This window comes from Zea mays, chromosome 1 (genome assembly GCF_902167145.1).
Source record: "Zea mays cultivar B73 chromosome 1, Zm-B73-REFERENCE-NAM-5.0, whole genome shotgun sequence".
In the NCBI taxonomy this organism is placed as follows: Eukaryota; Viridiplantae; Streptophyta; class Magnoliopsida; order Poales; family Poaceae; genus Zea; species Zea mays.
This window is the reverse complement of record NC_050096.1, coordinates 4,308,170-4,328,799: the sequence shown is the minus strand read 5'-3', so window position 1 is coordinate 4,328,799 and position 20,630 is coordinate 4,308,170. Positions and strand designations below refer to the sequence as shown.

The 20,630-nt window shown below is 43.9% G+C and overlaps 1 non-coding gene across 1 annotated transcript; it reads right to left on the bottom strand.

Moving 5' to 3' along the window:
- Nucleotides 1-11,648: 11,648 nt before the first annotated feature.
- Nucleotides 11,649-11,721, bottom strand: TRNAK-UUU (transfer RNA lysine (anticodon UUU)). Its single transcript has one exon. It is a non-coding gene; the product is annotated as a tRNA-Lys (tRNA).
- Nucleotides 11,722-20,630: the final 8,909 nt, after the last annotated feature.

Sequence of the window (20,630 nt, the reverse complement as noted above, 5' to 3'; positions counted from 1 at the left end):
GATGATGTAGATGAAGAAGATGTTCAAACGGCCGCGATACGCACCATGGCGATTGGAGATGTACGGCCTCAGGAACATTTGGAGCAAGATCAACCGTCTTCCTCAACTATGGTGCATCCCCCAACCCAAGATGACGAACAGGTACCTCAAGTGGAGGCGCATGATCAAGGGGGAGCACAGGATGTTCAAGTTGAAGAGGAAGAAGCACCTCAGGCACCTCCAACCCAAGTTTGAGCAACGATTCAAAGGGATCATCCCGTCGACCAGATATTGGGTGATATTAGCAAGGGAGTAACTACTCGTTCAAGATTAGTTAATTTTTGTGAGCATTACTCTTTTGTCTCTTCTATTGAGCCTTTCAGGGTAGAAGAGGCCTTGCTAGATCCGGACTGGGTGTTGGCCATGCAGGAGGAACTCAACAATTTCAAGCGCAATGAAGTTTGGACACTGGTGCCTCGCCCCAAGCAAAATGTTGTGGGAACCAAGTGGGTGTTCCGCAACAAACAGGACGAGCACGGGGTGGTGACAAGGAACAATGCTCGGCTTGTGGCAAAAGGTTATGCCCAAGTCGCAGGTTTGGACTTTGAGGAGACTTTTGCTCCTGTGGCTAGGCTAGAATCAATTCGTATCTTGCTAGCATATGCCGCTCACCATTCTTTCAGGTTGTACCAAATGGATGTGAAGAGCGCTTTCCTCAACGGGCTGATCAAGGAGGAGGTGTACGTGGAGCAACCCCCTGGTTTCGAGGATGAACGGTACCCCGACCACGTGTGTAAGCTCTCTAAGGCGCTCTATGGACTTAAGCAAGCCCCAAGAGCATGGTATGAATGTCTTAGAGACTTTTTAATTGCTAATGCTTTCAAGGTTGGGAAAGCCGATCCAACTCTTTTCACGAAGACTTGCGATGGTGATCTTTTTGTGTGCCAAATTTATGTCGATGACATAATATTTGGTTCTACTAACCAAAAGTCTTGTGAAGAGTTTAGCAGGGTGATGACGCAGAAATTCGAGATGTCGATGATGGGCGAGTTGAACTACTTCCTTGGGTTCCAAGTGAAGCAACTCAAGGACGGCACCTTCATCTCCCAAACGAAGTATACGCAAGATTTGCTAAAGCGGTTTGGGATGAAGGACGCCAAGCCCGCAAAGACGCCGATGGGAACCGACGGACACACCGACCTCAACAAAGGTGGTAAGTCCGTTGATCAAAAAGCATACCGGTCCATGATAGGTTCTTTGCTTTATTTATGTGCTAGTAGACCGGATATTATGCTAAGCGTATGCATGTGTGCTAGATTTCAATCCGATCCTAAGGAGTGTCACTTAGTGGCTGTGAAGCGAATTCTTCGATATTTAGTCGCTACGCCTTGCTTCGGGATCTGGTATCCAAAGGGGTCTAACTTTGACTTGATTGGATATTCAGATTCCGACTATGCTGGATGTAAGGTCGATAGGAAGAGTACATCGGGGACGTGCCAATTCTTAGGAAGGTCCCTGGTGTCATGGAAGTCTAAGAAACAAACTTCTGTTGCCCTATCCACCGCTGAGGCCGAGTACGTTGCTGCAAGACAGTGTTGCGCGCAACTACTTTGGATGAGGCAAACCCTCCGGGACTTTGGCTACAATCTGAGCAAAGTCCCACTCCTATGTGATAATGAGAGTGCTATCCGAATAGCGGAAAATCCTGTTGAGCACAGCCGCACAAAGCACATTGACATCCGACATCACTTTTTGAGAGACCACCAGCAAAAGGGAGATATCGAAGTGTTTCATGTTAGCACCGAGAACCAGCTAGCCGATATCTTCACTAAGCCTTTAGATGAAAAGACCTTTTGCAGGTTGCGTAGTGAGCTAAATGTCTTAGATTCGCGGAACTTGGATTGAATTGTAGCATACATGTGTTTATGCCTTTGATCATGTTCATTCTGCATTTTTTATGCTTAATGTGGTGCTCAAGTTGTATAAGCACTCCCCGGATCTCACAAGTCCTTGTGCAAGTGATGCACATATTTAGGGGGAGGTGTGTTACAACTTGACCTTTTGAGACTAACCATATGCTTGAGTTTGCTTGTTTTAGTCTCAAAGGAGGATTAAAAGGGAAAAGGTGGACTTGGACCATGAAAGACTTCCACTGCACTCCGATGAGAGGGTAACTTATTCCAAGTTCATCTCATGTTCTCTTATTGCCTTTGTATTCTTATTGAGGATTTTGGTGAGGCAATGGGGTTCCGGGCCAAGATTGATCCCGTTTTGGTGCTTGATGCCAAAGGGGGAGAAAATAAAGGCCAAAGCAATAGATGGATCAGCTACCACTTGAGAAAATTTTTGAAAATAGTAGATTAGAGCTTTTGGTTTGTCAAAACTCTTTTATTGTCTCTTATGTCAAAAGCTGGCCTCTTGTGGGGAGAAGTGTTGATTATGGGAAAAAGGGGGAGTTTTTGAAATCCTTGATCAAATTTCTTTGGAAAACCTCTCTTTATGTCTCTACAAGTGGATTTGACCTAGAGATAGGAATTTGAGTTTGATTTGCAAAAACAAACCAAGTGGTGGCATAGAGTGATCCATATATGTCAAATTTGAATCAAAACAATTTTGAGTTCTTAGTTGAATTGATTTTGTACTTGTTCTACTTGCTTTATGTTGTGTTGGCATAAATCACCAAAAAGGGGGAGATTGAAAGGGAAATGTGCCCTTGGGCCATTTCTAAGTATTTTGGTGATTTAGTGTCCAACACAAGTGCCTAAGTGTAAAATGGTGGACAAAGTACAAATCAAGAATAAAGGTATGTTTCTCAGACTTAGTATATTGTTTTAGAGACTAATGTATCGTGTCTAAGTGCTGGAAACAGGAAAAGACCAACTGGAAATGTCTTGGCTCGAGCAGCCAAGACTCTGCTCAGTCTGGGTGCACCGGACAGTGTCCGGTGGTGCACCGGACAGTGTTCGGTGCGCCAGGCTGTATCGAGCGAAGTGATCGCTCTCGGGAATTCACCGACGACGTACGGCTATAATTCACCGGACTGTCCGGTGTGCACCGGACTGTCCGGTGAGCCAACGGTCGGTCGGGCCAACGGTCGGCCGCACAATCTGCACGGGACACGTGGCCGAGCCAACGGCTAGAAGGGGGCACCGGACTGTCCGGTGTGCACCGGACATGTCTGGTGTGCCAACGGCTCCCAAATCTGCAACGGTCGGCTTCACTTTTTAAGGAAGGAAATCGGGCACCGGACTGTCCGGTGCGCCAGTCGACAGAAGGCAAGATCAGCCTTCCTAGATTGCTCTCAACGGCTCCTAGCTGCCTTGGGGCTATAAAAGGGACCCCTAGGCGCATGAAGGAGTACACCAAGCATTCCTACAACATTTCTAAGCACCAAGACATCGATTCCGCGCCTTTGATTCTTTGTGATAGCAATTAGAGCTCTAGTTGAGTGGTGAACTCATTGAGTTGTGTTGTGAGCTCTCATTGCGACTTGTGTGCGTGGTGTCGCTGTGATTTCTTGTCTTGAGTGCGTTGCTAATCCCTCCCTTGCTCCGTGTTCGTTGTGAATTTCAAGTGTAAGGGCGAGAGGCTCCAAATTTGTGGAGATTCCTCGCAAACGGGATTGAGTAAAGCAAACAAAACACCATGGTATTCAAGTGGGTCTTTGGACCGCTTGAGAGGGGTTGATTGCAACCCTCGTCCGTTGGGACGCCACAACGTGGAGTAGGCAAGTGTTGGTCTTGGCCGAACCACGGGATAACCACCGTGCCATCTCTGTGATTGATCCTTGTTGGTTATTGTGTTTTGTCGAGGATTCCTCTTTAGCCACTTGGCAATTATTGTGCTAACGATTAACCAAGTTTTGTGGCTCAAGTTTTCAAGTTTCACAGGATCACCTATTCACCCCCCCCCCCCTCTAGGTGCTCTCACCACTGGGGCCGCAACTGACGAAGCTTTTACAGAAGAAGGACGAGCCTTCGACAGCAAAGAAAGCGGTTGGGCCAAAAAAGCAAATGATTGTTACCGTTATGCAAGCTATTGAAGAAACGCCATTGCCGGCCTCAGGATCAAAAATAACACCAGCTGCCGATGTTGCTGCTTCTGTCGAAGTTGCGACTGCCGAAGCTACCAACCTGGAGAGCACTTTATCTGCTATCGATAAAGTGCTCTTGGATTTGGATGTGGAGGAGACTGCTGTTGCTGCATAAGAAGTCCTGGCCACAGTGCGTGAAAAAGGGAAGGAAATTGCCGAAGATATTTCGGAAGAAAAGGGCTTCAACTTTCAAAATATACTTGGTCAAGAATTATCCAAGGCTGAGAAGAAGGAGCTACAGGAATATGCTATATCCTGTGGCTACCAGCCAGGAGCCATGCTCTTCGGCGGAATTAATGAAGAAGCCTTAGGATGTATTCGAGATCGAACTGGAGCAAAGATTATTAGCACTCTGTCGAAGAGTGTTGGTTTTCCGAAGCTTGAAGCTGACATCAGTCGCTACCGACGACAGCATATCGTCGGTAGCTTATTCTATTCTAATTTTAAGGTAAAGTTTTTCCCTCAACTTTTTATTGTTTCGCGATGAAGGTGATTTCTGATGAAGGTTATTTTGCACAGAGTATGCTACTAAGTAAAGCCTTAAGGATGAGGACCTCGAAGATAAGAAGAATGAGGTTATAATTGAGAGTTTGGAGAGTAAAATCAAAGATCATGAAGTTGCCCTTGAAAAGAAAGATTTTCTTCTTCAAACAATGGAGGGTTCATTGGCAGAAGCAAGAAAAGAAGAATTTTGATGCGAAGCTTGAAGCTGAAGTTGAAAAAAGTTTAAATTTGCAGAAATCCTTGAAAGAGCTTCAGGACAAATGTTTAAACTTCGGCAACCGGTGCGTGCAACGGCTGAAACAGGTCTTCAACTCAGTGGGTGCTAGCTCTAAAAAATTTGAACCTTCGGTTGAAGACCTGTGAAGCGTCCCGATCCTCTGGGACTCAAATGTGATACAATTACTAGTCCCAGGTGGCTAGTAAACACATTTATACATCAGATGATTCCAGATCTGCTTAAACGAGACAAACCTATAAAGGTGGCGAACAACTTTAAGAGTTGGTCCACAACTCGGGACATATCATCAGAGTGGGGCTGAAGCAGCCCGATATACGCAGTGAAGCAATTCAGCGGTCCAACAGCCACAGGCAAGGTTGGGAACAGTCGTAACTCTTACCCGATCTCCTTTTTCTGAAAAACAACAAATAAGCAAGGGTGAGTACAAACGTACTCAGCAGCCCACCTTCACCCGCGGAATGGGGAAATCAGATATAATGCATGGAATATGTGGAGCTCAGGATATTTTGCAGAAACAGCAATATTTTATGCAGAGTTATTTTGAAAAACATTTTGTATTTTTGCAAACCGCATCCTCTCCAAAAGGAGCAGGAAGTTTTTCAGTATTATAACAAAACCCCCTGGACTAAACCATCCAGGTATCTCAGCAGTTCCCACTGGTTTTCATTTTCAAAAATAGCTACTGGACTTCCCGTCCACCATAGCTCACGGCTCAACCGCCGAACCTTTTAAAAACCACTTTTCTCAAAACCATCTCTTTTTTTGGAAAACAAAACATTAATTGTCATACCATACCAGACTCGTCCATTCCTGTGGACACAGACTATTCGAATAGGTTTGAACTCTACGCAGAGGGGTACACTTTACCCACTAGTTCGGCTCTGCGATCCCATGGCCAATGAGACCCGAATCCGACTCTCTTTCTTTCCCCGCACGTCCTAACCTTAACGGTTATCCGGAAGGAGTCAGGCCACCACCATGTCCAAACCGGACAAAACTTTCCCCCTCCTTATCCTCCCAGTGCTCCCCAGCCTTCATAACCCTGGGGTTGGACCGTACGAGTTCAGATTGAGTGACTGCCCACACAGTCTCGAGTGGTTGTACTATTAAAGAGTACAGGTAGTGAAGATGACAAACCGGTCCTTATATGAGGGGACAATCCTTCTGCTCACGCCTAAACTAGCTGAGCCAACACCTTAGGCCCTCCCCTAAACCAGGGAGTCCCTGATTATCCCACTCACAAGGTGATAAGGGTGAAAACCCTTCATCACACACATTTTGAAAAGCATTTTCTTTTGAAAACTCACACCTGTTCTTAAATCATTTGGAACATATATATCAGGGATTGATTGCGGCAAGCGACTGGGTGGCCATAATAACTTGTCTCAAAATCATATCATGCATAAAATAACAGGCTGAGGGTTGCTTGAGCTGGCTGCGGAGGTATGACTGGCACAGGGTTGATTCTGGGAGAACCTTCTTCTTATCTTCTCTTCACTATCTTCTTTTCTCTTCTCACTTTTCACTGCCTCTTTCTTTCTCTTTGCTCTTCCCACTGGAGGAGTCTATCGATGAGTATTACCATCATACAGAGGAGGAAACCAAAGACTATGAACCATGTACAACAGTCTTCAACCCAAGAATCACCAAACATTGTGATCTTAGGGGCGAGGGAGTGGGAAAATGGAGTTGCTTGCAATTTGGCAGAGGGGATTTTATCGGGGCTGTTTTTGCTTTGTGCGAGATGGGAGTTGAGGGAGCTGGTGGGGGGGTTTTATAGGCGAGCGGGGGTGTTCGGTTGCGGAGTAGTGGTGATGGAGTAGGTGCTATGTGGCAGCGGGTGCGATAAGGGGAGGGGGCCTGATGTTGCCGGCGATGATGGTGGCGGTGGGTGCGCTGCAAAGGTGGCGTGGGCGGCGGTAGTGCGCTGCAAAGGGGGGGCGTGGGGCGGTGGTAGTGCGCATGGAGGCGGGCACGCGTGCGAGGGGCACGGGTGAGTGGTGGGGTCGATGACCCTGATGTTTGTGGTCTCTGGTTCCAAGAATCTTTGCCTCTCTGTATGGTAATAACTCCTTTTATCCTCTTTTCCTGTTTACTTTGACTCGGGGTAGTGCTTTGATTCTCAAGGTCAGTCCTTTTGACTGAGCGGCTGGACTGGTTTCTTCTGTAGCTTGTTCCAGGCTTCAAGGGTAAGCTTCCCGGTATCTTCTTGGGTAAGGCACTTTTCTCTTGAGATGGGTTAAGATGAGAATGGAAGCATAAGGTGAGGATTAGATCTAATTTGTGATCTATGTTTTTAGAGAAAACCTTTCTTAAAAAGAAAGAAAACACATAAGTTCAGCAATGATAAGCACAAACAAATCAAATATTTTGAATAGGGGAAGAATAGAGTTTTTCCAAAGCACGAACTACTCAGATTCGGGGGCTAAGCATAACTACTATTGCTTGGCTCCTGAATTGAGAACTATGCTAAATGCAACTTATGAGCACTAACGTTAAAGCATCACATATGCACTCAAAAGGGAGGAAAACATCAAGCGAAATTCATTTTGAAATGCCCTAGGGGGCAACACAATTAGAGTTTTTCAAAACACGAGTTTACACGATTACCTCTCATACATGCAGGACTCTGGCAAAGTGAAGAAAAACTTCACTACCCAATGCACACAGAGGACTGGGTATAACTAACTCAGATCTGGCAGCTTCTCTTCTGGCAAGGCTGGCTCACAACTTCAATCTGAGACATCTCCTGGATGGGTCAAGAGGGAGCTGATGTTGATGACTTCTTCTGGCGGCGACTGAGATGGCAGGACAGGGTCAAACTCTTCTTCAAGCAGGACTGGCTCTTGTAGCTCCTCAGAGGGCGGTGGTGCTGGCGGGGTGCTTGCAGCTTCTTCCTTGACCTCAAGGGACGGTGCTGGAATCTTCTTCATGGTGAGGGGCTCAAACAACTCTGGCGGGGGATCTTGGGAGGATTCAGGGTGCTCTTGCTTATCCATAACCTTAGGGAAGACAGGAATTCCTTCCAAGACTATGGCTCCTTCTGGTAGTTCCCAAGCCTTCTTTTCTCCTCTGGTAGAGACCGGGTGACCTTCAAGAATCTGGGGGTCTTCTACTCTCCTGGGTTGAACTGGGTTGGATGAAGCGGGCTCTTGGATCTGCAGGGCTCTATGTTGGTTATGGGTGACCAAGTAGGCCTCCATCAACTTCTGGACGTGCTCATCCTTGGCTTGCTTCAGGGCTTCAACAGCAATGGCTTCACGACTTTCCAAGGCAGCTACACGGGCTTGAGCTGAGGTGAGATCCACATGCAGCTTACGGTTGAGCTTCTCTGCATCTTCTACTCGGGCAATCATCTGACGGTGGTGCCGAGCCAAGAAATCATACTGGGCATCCAGGGTGAGCAGGTATGCAGTGAGGTACACGACTGTGGGGTCGTCCTCAAGCAGCTGCTTCCCTTCCAATGCACGCATCCTGGCCATCCAAACTGGACGATCTCTCTGAAAGGGCGGAAAGAATCTGAGCGGTGTGTCGGCCACTTCTTCATAGATCTGACACAGGGCCCTCAATGCCTTGCGAGCGATGACTTGGCAGGTGTCTCTAAATCTGTGCCCAGCAGCAGTGACACTCCATTCCACATGGTGTGGACTGGATCCAATGTATACAGTCATGACACACTTCTCTGTGCCATGCTCGACGAACTCACGACCATCATACTCTGGCTGGTTCCTGATTCTGAGGCGAACTGTGCATGCTCTCAGCAACTTGGGGAAACCATCTTCATTCTGGCAAAAGCTGGTTTGGCAACGGACCTCCATCTGACTTCTGAGAGAAAGGGGGAAAGCATTTTTGAAATGAAGGGATGAGAGCAAGAATTTTTTTAAGAAAATAGTTTGGACTCAAAAACTTTTGGATCAGGCTAAGGGTTACGTCCTGCGGCCAACCTAACAGCTCTGATACCACCTGAAGCGTCCCGATCCTCTGGGACTCAAATGTGATACAATTACTAGTCCCAGGTGGCTAGTAAACACATTTATACATCAGATGATTCCAGATCTGCTTAAACGAGACAAACCTATAAAGGTGGCGAACAACTTTAAGAGTTGGTCCACAACTCGGGACATATCATCAGAGTGGGGCTGAAGCAGCCCGATATACGCAGTGAAGCAATTCAGCGGTCCAACAACCACAGGCAAGGTTGGGAACAGTCGTAACTCTTACCCGATCTCCTTTTTCTGAAAAACAACAAATAAGCAAGGGTGAGTACAAACGTACTCAGCAGCCCACCTTCACCCGCGGAATGGGGAAATCAGATATAATGCATGGAATATGTGGAGCTCAGGATATTTTGCAGAAACATCAATATTTTATGCAGAGTTATTTTGAAAAACATTTTGTATTTTTGCAAAGCGCATCCTCTCCAAAAGGAGCAGGAAGTTTTTCAGTATTATAACAAAACCCCCTGGACTAAACCATCCAGGTATCTCAGCAGTTCCCACTGGTTTTCATTTTCAAAAACAGCTACTGGACTTCCCGTCCACCATAGCTCACGGCTCAACCGCCGAACCTTTTAAAAACCACTTTTCTCAAAACCATCTCTTTTTTTTTGGAAAACAAAACATTAATTGCCATACCATACCAGACTCGTCCATTCCTATGGACACAGACTATTCGAATAGGTTTGAACTCTGCGCAGAGGGGTACACTTTACCCACTAGTTCGGCTCTGCGATCCCATGGCCAATGAGACCCGAATCCGACTCTCTTTCTTTCCCCGCACGTCCTAACCTTAACGGTTATCCGGAAGGAGTCAGGCCACCACCATGTCCAAACCGGACAAAACTTCCCCCCTCCTTATCCTCCTGGTGCTCCCCAGCCTTCATAACCCTGGGGTTGGACCGTACGAGTTCAGATTGAGTGACTGCCCACACAGTCTCGAGTGGTTGTACTATTAAAGAGTACAGGTAGTGAAGATGACAAACCGGTCCTTATATGAGGGGACAATCCTTCTGCTCACGCCTAAACCAGCTGAGCCAACACCTTAGGCCCTCCCCTAAACCAAGGAGTCCTTGATTATCCCACTCACAAGGTGATAAGGGTGAAAACCCTTCATCACACACATTTTGAAAAGCATTTTCTTTTGAAAACTCACACCTGTTCTCAAATCATTTGGAACATATATATCAGGGATTGATTGCGGCAAGCGACTGGGTGGCCATAATAACTTGTCTCAAAATCATATCATGCATAAAATAACAGGCTGAGGGTTGTGGTTGAAAAATCATAGGTAATTTATGCATCAAAGGGATCCAGTGAGCTTGCCGTGCTTATTCGGCGAAGGGGGAAGGGGAGCTCGCGGCACTGGCTTCTGGCTCCACCGCCTAGCGTAGACTTACGGATCTGGCCTCCACGAGACGGCACGAACGCTCCGATAACTATGCAACATGAACAAGCAAACATACAAACCAGCAAGTATACCAACAAATATTTAGTATAGTGGTCAGAATAGCAATATATGGATGGGTAGAGTCTTGAGTAGAATCTGTGTCATGTGGTGTTGTGATATTACTGGTGGTGGAGCGGAGGTGCTTACCAGGAGGGTGGACTGGAGGCCCGAATTTTTTATATTTTAGCCCTTCCTCGGAAAAAATTCACGTTTGGACCTTAGAAAATTTTAATGTCATTTTTGGACCCTTTGCTCGGCGCCATAGCCAATGGTGCCGAGGTAACACAGCTCGGCGCCATAGGCTATGGCGCCGAGGTGCGTGCTACGCTGGCCCAACCTGAACGACGTGGCGCCAACGTGGTACCGAGCTCGGCGCCAAGATCTATGGCGCCGAGCTTGGATATGTAACAGCAAAGTATGTCTAGCTCAGTCGGTAGAGTGCAAGACTTTTAACTTTGAGGTTGTGGGTTCAAGCTCCATCGTGGACGTATTTTTTTATCACTAATTTGTTTTTTTGTTGTCTATATTTTTCGTTTATGTCGCTGATTTGTCCGTCCAGATTTATTTTTCATCTAGTTTTTTTGTTTTTGTGACCGATTTATTTATTCATCTAGATATTTTTTGTTTTTGTTTTTGTTTTTGTTTATTCAAACTGTGTGACGCAAGTACCATGCACATAAGTAACCCACCCTATGGAAGTACAAAGTACTTTATAAAATCATCAAGTCACTGTTTATTTATACCTTGTATATTTATATTTTGGACTCTAATTATAATCTTTTTGTTTATTAAGTATATTTATATTTTGGACTCTAAAACTCCAATAATCTAATGTATTCAAAATTATACTTTTTAATATTAATTAAAATTTATCATTGTACATCACTACTAATGTAAGATTAACACAATCATTTGTTTATGATATAAATATTTTTAACATTTTAAATGGTGTACTTCAGTTTTTAGTATATTATTTAATGTTTAAAATCACTTGTAATTAGCGAGAGGACGGAATCAAGCTTAAGCATGTGGGGTTTACAATGCACCAAGGGCCAGACGGATTATTCAGTACTATTAAACAAAATGTAATAAACAAATCAGTCGCAAAAGCAAAAACAAATCAAGATGAGAAATAAATTTGGACGGACAAATCAGCGGCATAAACGAAAAAAACCACGATGCACCATAGCTAAACCGGTGGCCGCTAACCAATGTAAGTACGTTTCCTTAAGCTTAATAAACGAAAAAAATATGGACGGATAAACAAATCAGTCACAAAAACAAAAAATCTGGATAAGAAATAAATCTAGACGGACAAATCAGCGACATAAACGAAAAATCTGGACAACAAAAAAAATCAGTGTCAAAGACAAAAAAAGTATGAAAACATACCTATCATGGGGCTTGAACCCACAACCACAAGGTTAAAAGCCTTGAGCTCTACCAACTGAGCTAGACAAGTTTTGTGTACATAACAGAGCTCGGCGCCAAGATCTATGGCGCCGAGCTCGGTTCCATGTCGGTGCCACGTCGGTGCCACGACGTCCGTTTGTGCCAGCGTAACACGCACCTCGGCGCCATAGCCTATGGCGCCGAGCTGTGTTACCTCGGCGCCATTGGCTATGGCGCCGAGCAAAGGGTCCAAAAATGACATTAAAATTTTTTAAGGTCCAAACGTGAATTTTTTTCCAAAAAAGGGCTAAAATATAAAAAATTCGGACTGGAGGCGAAGCGACACTATGCGTGTAGCCGGAAGAGCGGAGTAACTGAGTGGGTAGGGTGTTTTCCTTGGCTGAGGGTGTTGAGTGTGTGTGGAGAGGGAGAGGGTAGTTGGGTGTATTTATAGCTGGGTGTATGTGGTGTAGCACAGTGAAGTTCACTGTTGGTGAGAATAGTGACGAATGAATCGTCTGACTTAGTATGAACAGGAGAGTTATAGGCAGAATATGGGACAAGAGTATTTTGGGAGTTTTCTGGAATATGGACCATGCTTAAGAGATGACATGGTTGGATAGGGAATAGTTTGATAAGAATTTAGAAACAAGAATTATTGGAATCTGAGTTTGGGAGCCTGGTTCGAAGGAATCTTAAAGTTAAGCGTGCTCAACTTGGAGAAACCTGGGATGGGTGACCAGATGGGAAGTTCCCTACTGGAAGGAAAATCACAGTCATCGGAGTTCGTATGACTGGAATATGGGTCTGGCTGGTCTTAGGTGGACTGGACAGCATGATGTATGAGTAGTTGAAATTTGGGGTGATCGGCTAATCGATGAATAGTAACGACGAATAGTGACGTCGAAAAGTTACTAGATATCATCGATGAGTAGTAATGATGATAAATAGTAACGATGATGAATAGTAATACTGAATAGTAACGATGGTGAATAGTGTCAGTGAATAGTAATGATGAATAGTAACGGTGAATAGTGATGGTGAATAGTCGTATGAATGAACGATGAACGATGAATAGGAACTATGAACGAACGATGAACGATGAATAGGAACTATGAACGAACGGACGAACGATCGAATGATCGGACGAACGAACGATCGGAATTTCGGCAGTATAACGGCAGGACAAAGATTATCTGGAAGAACGATGAATAGGGAATATGAACGAACGATGAACGATGAATAGGAACTATGAACAAACGATGAACGATCGAATGATCGAACGAATGAACGATCGGAATTTCGGTAGCATAACGGCAGGACAAAGATTATTTGGATGAACGAACGGACGAACGATCGAATGATCGAACAACGAACGATCGGAATTTCGGCAGCATAATGGCAGGACAAAGATTATCTGGAAGAACGATGAATAGGGATTATGAACGAACGATGAACGATGAATAGGAACTATGAACGAACGATGAATGATTGAATGATCGAACGATCGGAATTTCGGCAGCATAACGGTAGGAAAAAGATTATTTGGACGAACGAACGGACGAACGATCGAATGGTCGGACGAACGGACGAACAAACCATGAACGATCGGACGAACGATCGAACGATCGGACGAACGAACGAACAAACTAAGAACAGGGGACAAACGATCGAAGAACGATCGAACGATCCTTGTGCTAGTGTGTGCTTGTGTGGAACATGGAGTGGGTGTGTGGGGGGAAGAGAGTTGCCATGAAATGGCTTGGGTGGGATGAGAGGAGGCCCTTGCCCCTCTATTTATAGCCATGGTGGGGGGATTAGGGGGAGGGGTGAGAGGATTAGTGGGAGGATGAGATGATTAGTGGGAGGTTAGCATGTATTTGTCTTGTATAAGTGAGATTTGCTTGTAGAGCTCACCGTATGACACTGGAGGCATACGTATACGTATGAGCATGAGAAAAGTTATGAAGAAAATATTTGTAGGGACTTGAAAAATGATTCTGAAGGTATTTCTCAAGAGGAAAATACCTGGAGATGTATCGGTGGAATATTTGGGCAGTATTTCTGGAAAGAACTTGAAGAGGATCACTAGGAAAATATCTGGGCAGTATTTCTGTAAACAATTTGAGGGGGGTCACTGGGGAAATATTTGCAGGATATTTTGAGGAGGATTTTAGAGAGAATATAGACCACTATACTTTATTTGTTGATATCAACTCGCAAACAAACATTTTGAAATGAAATTTGAAATTCATTTTGAGTTTAGAGCGAGTTTGAGAAAATTTCAGGATTTGAATTTTTGGGATGCTACAACCTGCCAAGCACCTTCGAACATATTGAGGGCGAAGTTGAGGCGCTTGACGAAGTTATAGCTGGGCATGGTGATTTCTGTGCCCTGCTGGCTTCTCGCGGCACAGCTGTAGCTTTTATGAAGGCTGGTTGTACGCACGGAAAAATTGTAAACTGACCGAACTTCAGCCTATCACCAGCGGATTTAACTGACATCCCCAGCCTGGCCTGAAGCATTGGAAATAGATTCATAACTCAAATTTGGACGAAGGATGGGCGGAACTTAGCTGGTGACGAAGCTCGAAGTCATCTTAAGCCAGTATTAAACTTGTGCCTGTTGCTTACCTTCTCCCGAGATTTCTATTTACCTTATACCGTTTTGTTATGTACAGGATGACGAAGCCGAAGGTCAATGATTCGAAGCTTGACGGATACTGATGAAGCTGCTGCAAAAAGCTCTAGAGAAATTTGAATTATCTTTGTAAAAGATATTGAACTTTAGGAATGAAACATTGCTCTGTAAATTTGTCCTTACCTTGTAATATATTTTTACCCTTTTCATCCGTGTATGAATTGCTTTGATGTGGACGAAACTTGTATTTTTTGAGCCGAAGGCGAAAAACACCTTCCCTTCTTTTCGTACACAACGAAGCATAACTTTGCTTCTTTTATACTCATCGAAGCCTTGTCATCAGAGCCAAAGCATCTGTTTGTACTCTATGTTATGATGATGATGATCCTACGAATGTCTAAATGAATGTGTATGAATGCAATGAATGATGTGATGTAACGTGCAAATGAATGTACAAACACACGCATACGAAGCCACACCCAGACTCTGCATCCCCTTAGGAATGACTTTTGAGTCTTAAGCTCTACATCTCCTTAGGAACGTCTTTTGAGCTTTTTCACCTTCTATTTCGGTGGTATAAGTTCTGCATCCCCTTAGGAACGTCTTTTGAACTTCTTCGCCTTCTATTTCGGCGGTATAAGTTCTGCATCCCCTTAGGAACGACTTTTGAACTTCTTCGCCTTATATTTCGGCGGTATTTGGCTCTGCATTCCCTTAGGAACGACTTTTGAGCAGAAAACTTACGATGCGCTCCCTTAGGAACGACTTTTTGTAGCTTCGTCGTGCTCTGCATCCCCTTGGGGACGACTTTTGAGCTTCTCCCTGCTTTTTTTTCTTTTTCTGCACTCGATGGTGCATGCTCAGATTTTACATTTTTCATTCTTTTGGGGATTTGGCTCTCGTGAAGCTAAATAAGAAAGGAAAAATTACAAGCTATGACCCCATTAAAAACCTTTCTCCCCCTTTGGAAAGGAAAAGGGTGCCAATGAAAAAAGATTACATCAAATTACACATAATATCGCCGAAGCTCATCCGCATTCCAAGATCTAAGTATGTCGTTGTCGTCCATATCCTTCAATCTGTAAGAACCGGGCCTCGACGAAGATACCACTAGAAAAGGTCCTTCCCACTTCAGCTGTAGTTTGCCTACTGTGTCCGGATTAGCCACTCTCCGAAGCACCAAATGCCCTGGCTTAATATTTTTCAACCGGACTTTTTTGTCACGCCATTTTATTGTTTCGGCTTGATATTTATTGATGTTCTCCACAGCCTGAAGTCTGGTCCCTCCTATAGTATCTTTTGCTACGTGGTAATCAGCTTCGTCTTCTGCCGCAACTGCTGTTCTTAATGCTTTAGCTTCTTCTGGAGTTATAGCTTCGTCACCAAATAATAGTTTAAAAGGTGTAAAACATGTTGATCTTGATATAGTTGTATTGTGGCTCCACACCACTTTAATCAACTCATCTGGCCACTTTTCTCTAGACTGATTGAAGATTAGCTTCATTATTCCCGTCATAATAATGCCCTTTGCTCTTTCTACCAGCCCGTTTGACTCTGGATGCCTAACTGATGCAAAATAAATCTTCGTGTCAATTTGGTCACAGAAATCCTTGAACGTTTCGGCATCAAACTGTGTTCCATTGTCCACAGTTATAGCCTTCGGCACGCCGAAGCGACAAACAATATTTTGCCAAAAGAATTTCTGGACCGTAACCGAAGTTATTGTAGCCAAAGGCTTCGCTTCAATCCACTTAAAAAATATTCTACAGCCACCACAACATATTTCAAATTACCTTGCGCTGGTGGAAATGGGCCTAACAAATCCAGGCATCATCTTTGCAACGGCCAAGTAGGTTGTATTAGCTGGGTAAGAGATGAAGGTTGTTTCTGGTCTCTTGCACATTTTTTATAATTTTCACATTTTTGCACTAGCTCTGCTGCATCCGAAGCTGCCTTCGGCTAGTAAAATCCTTGTCTGAACACTTTTCCCGGCAAGGGCCTAGACCCAATATGAGATCCACACAGACCTGCATGTATCTACTTCATTAATTCAATACCTTCAACTCTTGATAAACACTTGAGGAGTGGAGAACAGACTCCATGTTTATATAATTCCCCTTCTATTATTACATACGGTCTTGTCATTGCTTCCATTCTCTTATTATAAGCTTCGTCATCCGAAAGACAATTACCTTGGAGGAAAGATATAATTTCAGTCCTCCAATCTTCACTATGTACTCGGGAAATTGCAAGCACTGCTCTCTCCATGAGTTCAACCGAAGGTGCCTTTATTGTTTCAAAAAATACTTCCGAAGGTAGAGGGAGCCCCTGTGTTGCTGACTTGGCTAGCAGATCTGCGTGCTCATTTTCTCCTCTTGTAATATTCTTGATAGAAAAACCTTCAAAAGAAACCTCCAACCTTCGAACTGTATCCAGATATTTTTCAAGCTTCGGGTCTCTTGCCTTGCTACTTTTGTCTATATGGCCAGAAATGACCTGAGAATCAGTTTTCAGGATGGCCCTTCTTATTCCCATTGCCCTTAACTTCCGAAGCCCCAACAGAAGTGCTTCATATTCAGCAATATTGTTTGTGCAACTGAAGTCAAGCCTTGCTGCATAACATGTATTGACTTTTGAAGGCGCAACTAGGACAGCAGCCGCTTCTGCACCGAAGGTTCCCCAAGAACCATCACAGAACACTGTCCAAGCTTCAGTGTCTTTGTTTATTTCTTCTTCCTGAGCCCCTGGTGTCCAATCAACGATGAAGTCTGCTAACGCCTGGGACTGAATTGAGGATCTATGCACATAGTCAATAGTGAATTCGTTAAGCTCCGCAGCCCATTTTCCAATCCTTCTAGTAGCTTCTCTGTTCCTCATTATGTCCTTCAGAGGTTCTGACGAAGGAACAATAATGTGATATGCTTGAAAATAAAGCCGAAGCTTCCTGGAGGCCATTAACATAGCATACAACACATTCTCCAATTCTGTATAATTTTTCTTTAATAAACTTAAAACTTCAGAGACGAAGTACACTGGAACCTGTTTCTTGACTTGGCCATCTAGCTTCTCCTGTACAAGCGCCGCACTCACTGCAGAGTGCGAAGCTGCCACATATAAGAGCAATGGAGCCACTAGCGAAGGTGGAGTTAGTGTTGTTAAATCAATCAAGTATTGCTTCAATTCTTCAAAGGCTTTTTGTTGAGCCAAACCCCATTGAAAAACTTTGGCTGACTTCAGTATTTCAAAGAATGACAGATTTCTTCCTGCTGATCTAGATACGAATCTATTTAATGATACCAGTCTTCCTGCCAGTCGCTGAGCCCCCTTCTTTGTGCTTGGTGGCTCCATCCGAAGGATAGCTTCAATCTTGCTTGGGTTGGCTTCAATTCCCTTCGTTGATACCAAACAACCAAGGAACTTGCCCTTCTTCACCCAAAAACACATTTTTCTGGATTTAATTTCAGGCCAGCTTGCCTGAAATTGGCAAATGTCTCTTGCAAATCAGCAATTTGATTTTCTTGCTTCGTGCTTTTCACTATGACATCATCAACATAGGTCAGTACATTCCTGCCTATTTGAGAATGAAGGACCTTAGCTGTCATTCTGCTGAAGCTTCCTCTGGCATTTTTGAGCCCCTCAGGCATCCGACGATAGTAATAGGTGCCACTGGGAGTTATGAAGCTAGTCTTCGGCACATCTTCCTTCTTCATCCATATTTGATGATAGCCTAAGTAACAATCCAGTAGATTCATGAACTCTGAAGAAGCTACTGCATCTACTAGAGAGTCTATTCTTGGCAATGGGAACTCGTCCTTTGGACAAGCCTTGTTGAGATCTGTAAAATCAATGCACATTCTCCATTTACCGTTGGCCTTCTTCACCATAACAGTGTTGGCTAGCCATTTTGGGTATTTCACCTCTCTGATAACACCAGCACTAAGAAGTCTCTTCACTTTGTTCCGAGCACCTTCAGCTTTGTCTTCAGACATTTTCCGAAACCTTTGCTTTCTTGGCCTGAAGGATGGATCCACATTAAGTGAGTGTTCAATGACATCTCTGTTGACACCATAGAGATTATTGGCTGACCAAGCAAAGACATCTTTGTTGTTGAATAAAAACCTTAGCAAAGTCTTTTCTTGCTCTTCAGATAGCTGAGACCCCAGCAGTACCCTTTGCTCTGCTATGTCTTGACATAGGAGCATAAGCTTCGACTGATCCGCCGAAGCAGCCTTCTCTCTTTTGTATTTGTACTACTGACAGGCTTCGGCTCCATCTATATTATGAATTGCTTTTGAATCTTTCTAGTTTCCTTCGGCCCTTCTGGCAGCTTCTTGACTCCCATGGACAGCAATGGGTCCTTGTTCCGAAGGTATCTTCATGCATAAATATGCTAGATGAAGTATCGCTTCGAAAGCATTAAGTGTCCCTCGACTAATGATTGCATTATAGGGGTACTCCATGTCAACAATGTCAAAGACAACTTGTTCAGTCCTTGTGTTGTGGACAAAGCCGAAGGTCACTGGCATTGTGATTTTGCCAAGTGCTACAATCTGCCTTCCTCCGAAGCCACAAAGAGGGTGTGTAGCATCATGAATCTTGTCTTCTGGCTCTTGCATCTGTCTGAAGACCTTAGCAAATATGATATCTGCTGCACTGCCTGTATCAACCAGAACATTATATACCAGAAATCCCTTGATGACACAATATATGACCATAGCATCATTGTGAGGGTAATCTTTGAGCTGAAGGTCCTCCTGGGAGAAGGTGATTGAGATGTGAGACCATTTTTGACTTGATGAAGGGTCCCTGCACCCCCAACATGTTGCACCCTTCTCTGCGCTTCTTTCTTCTGCTTCTTGTTAGCTGGCTCTGAGCTTGAACCGCTTGTTATCGGGAGCACCAGCTTCATAGCCGAAGGTGCTACGACTTGGTTGTTGAGCGAAGCCATTAGCTCAAAAGTGGAAGTGAGTTCACCGGAGGTGGGCGCCAATGTTGGGGACTTGTTCTCAAATGCTATGAATTAAGAACAAGGCAACACAAAAAGAGGTTAATGGTTAATGCCCTTCGTCCTTCGAAGCACTATTTCCCTTAGGATATAACGATCTTCGGACGAAGGTCATGAAGGACGTACCTTCATCATCATAGTTTACATTGATGAAGGAAGAAGCATATGAAACATGAGAAATAACATGAATAATCATATATTATTTATATGACCTTATTATATAATTATGGATGAATAAGAACAATATTAAATTACATTTGTACCTTCGGCTTGACAAAAGGCAAAAGTACAAGCATGACGCACGAGCGAGTACAAGTCAGCGTGAACAGTACAGGGGTATTGTTCACCTATTTATAGGCACGGGACGCAGCCCGACCAAAATTACATTTATATCCTCCACAACTAGTTACAATCATGACACAAATTACCATGGGCCAATTGGTCTTTTCCTCTTTAAGTCGGTGCAGCCCTTCGTCTCAAGGCATGTCGCTATGCCGAAGCTCCCTGGATGGTAGCTTCGGCGTGTATCTTCGCGCTATGTTTGCTTCTGTACTGATCTTTTGAAGGTGTTTCTTCTTAAAGGACCTTCGGCGACGAAGCAGACCCCCAACAGGACCCAAATTCCCACCCATGACTAAGGTAACTAGATTTATGTCATTTCGTTTTAGATATGCGTATCTATTTTCTTATATCTAGTTTTTACCTTACATGCCTAGTTTTACATGTGATATTTACTTTTGATCAGAACTGTATGCATACTAGGTCAATCATATGGTAGGAATGTTCGTTTTCAATTCATATTATTAATTAAGCAAACATACATGGTTTAAAATGTTTAGTTAAGCACGACACATAACTTATTAACATTCCTAAGTAAATGACACTAATGCTTCAAAGTTTATATCCTACTAGTGGTATTCTCCAAGTAGTGTCATTTTGGCTTATATGTGCTAAAGCTCGGATTATAGGTAATTTTCTCCTCTTGATATCAAAATCAAAGTGCATGTCTCCTACAAGTATTCAAAACGTGTATGCACACTTTCAGGGGGAGGTTACTCTATAATCTAAGTCTTTAAGACTAATACTTGTTTTCAAGTCTATTATATGTAGTAGGTCTCATTGAAGGAAAATGGAGTCCTCGGAGAAAGACAATAAGCTTCCATTGCAGATCTACAAGAATTTTCAAAATCTTCAATTGATTCCACAAGTGGTTTCATTCCACAATTGGTATCATTTACATGTCTTCTCCACAGTTTGATTAGACTATATTACATATCTTATACTTCCCGTGTTGCTATAAATGCATATGTTGTCAAAAAATATTTTTTACCTA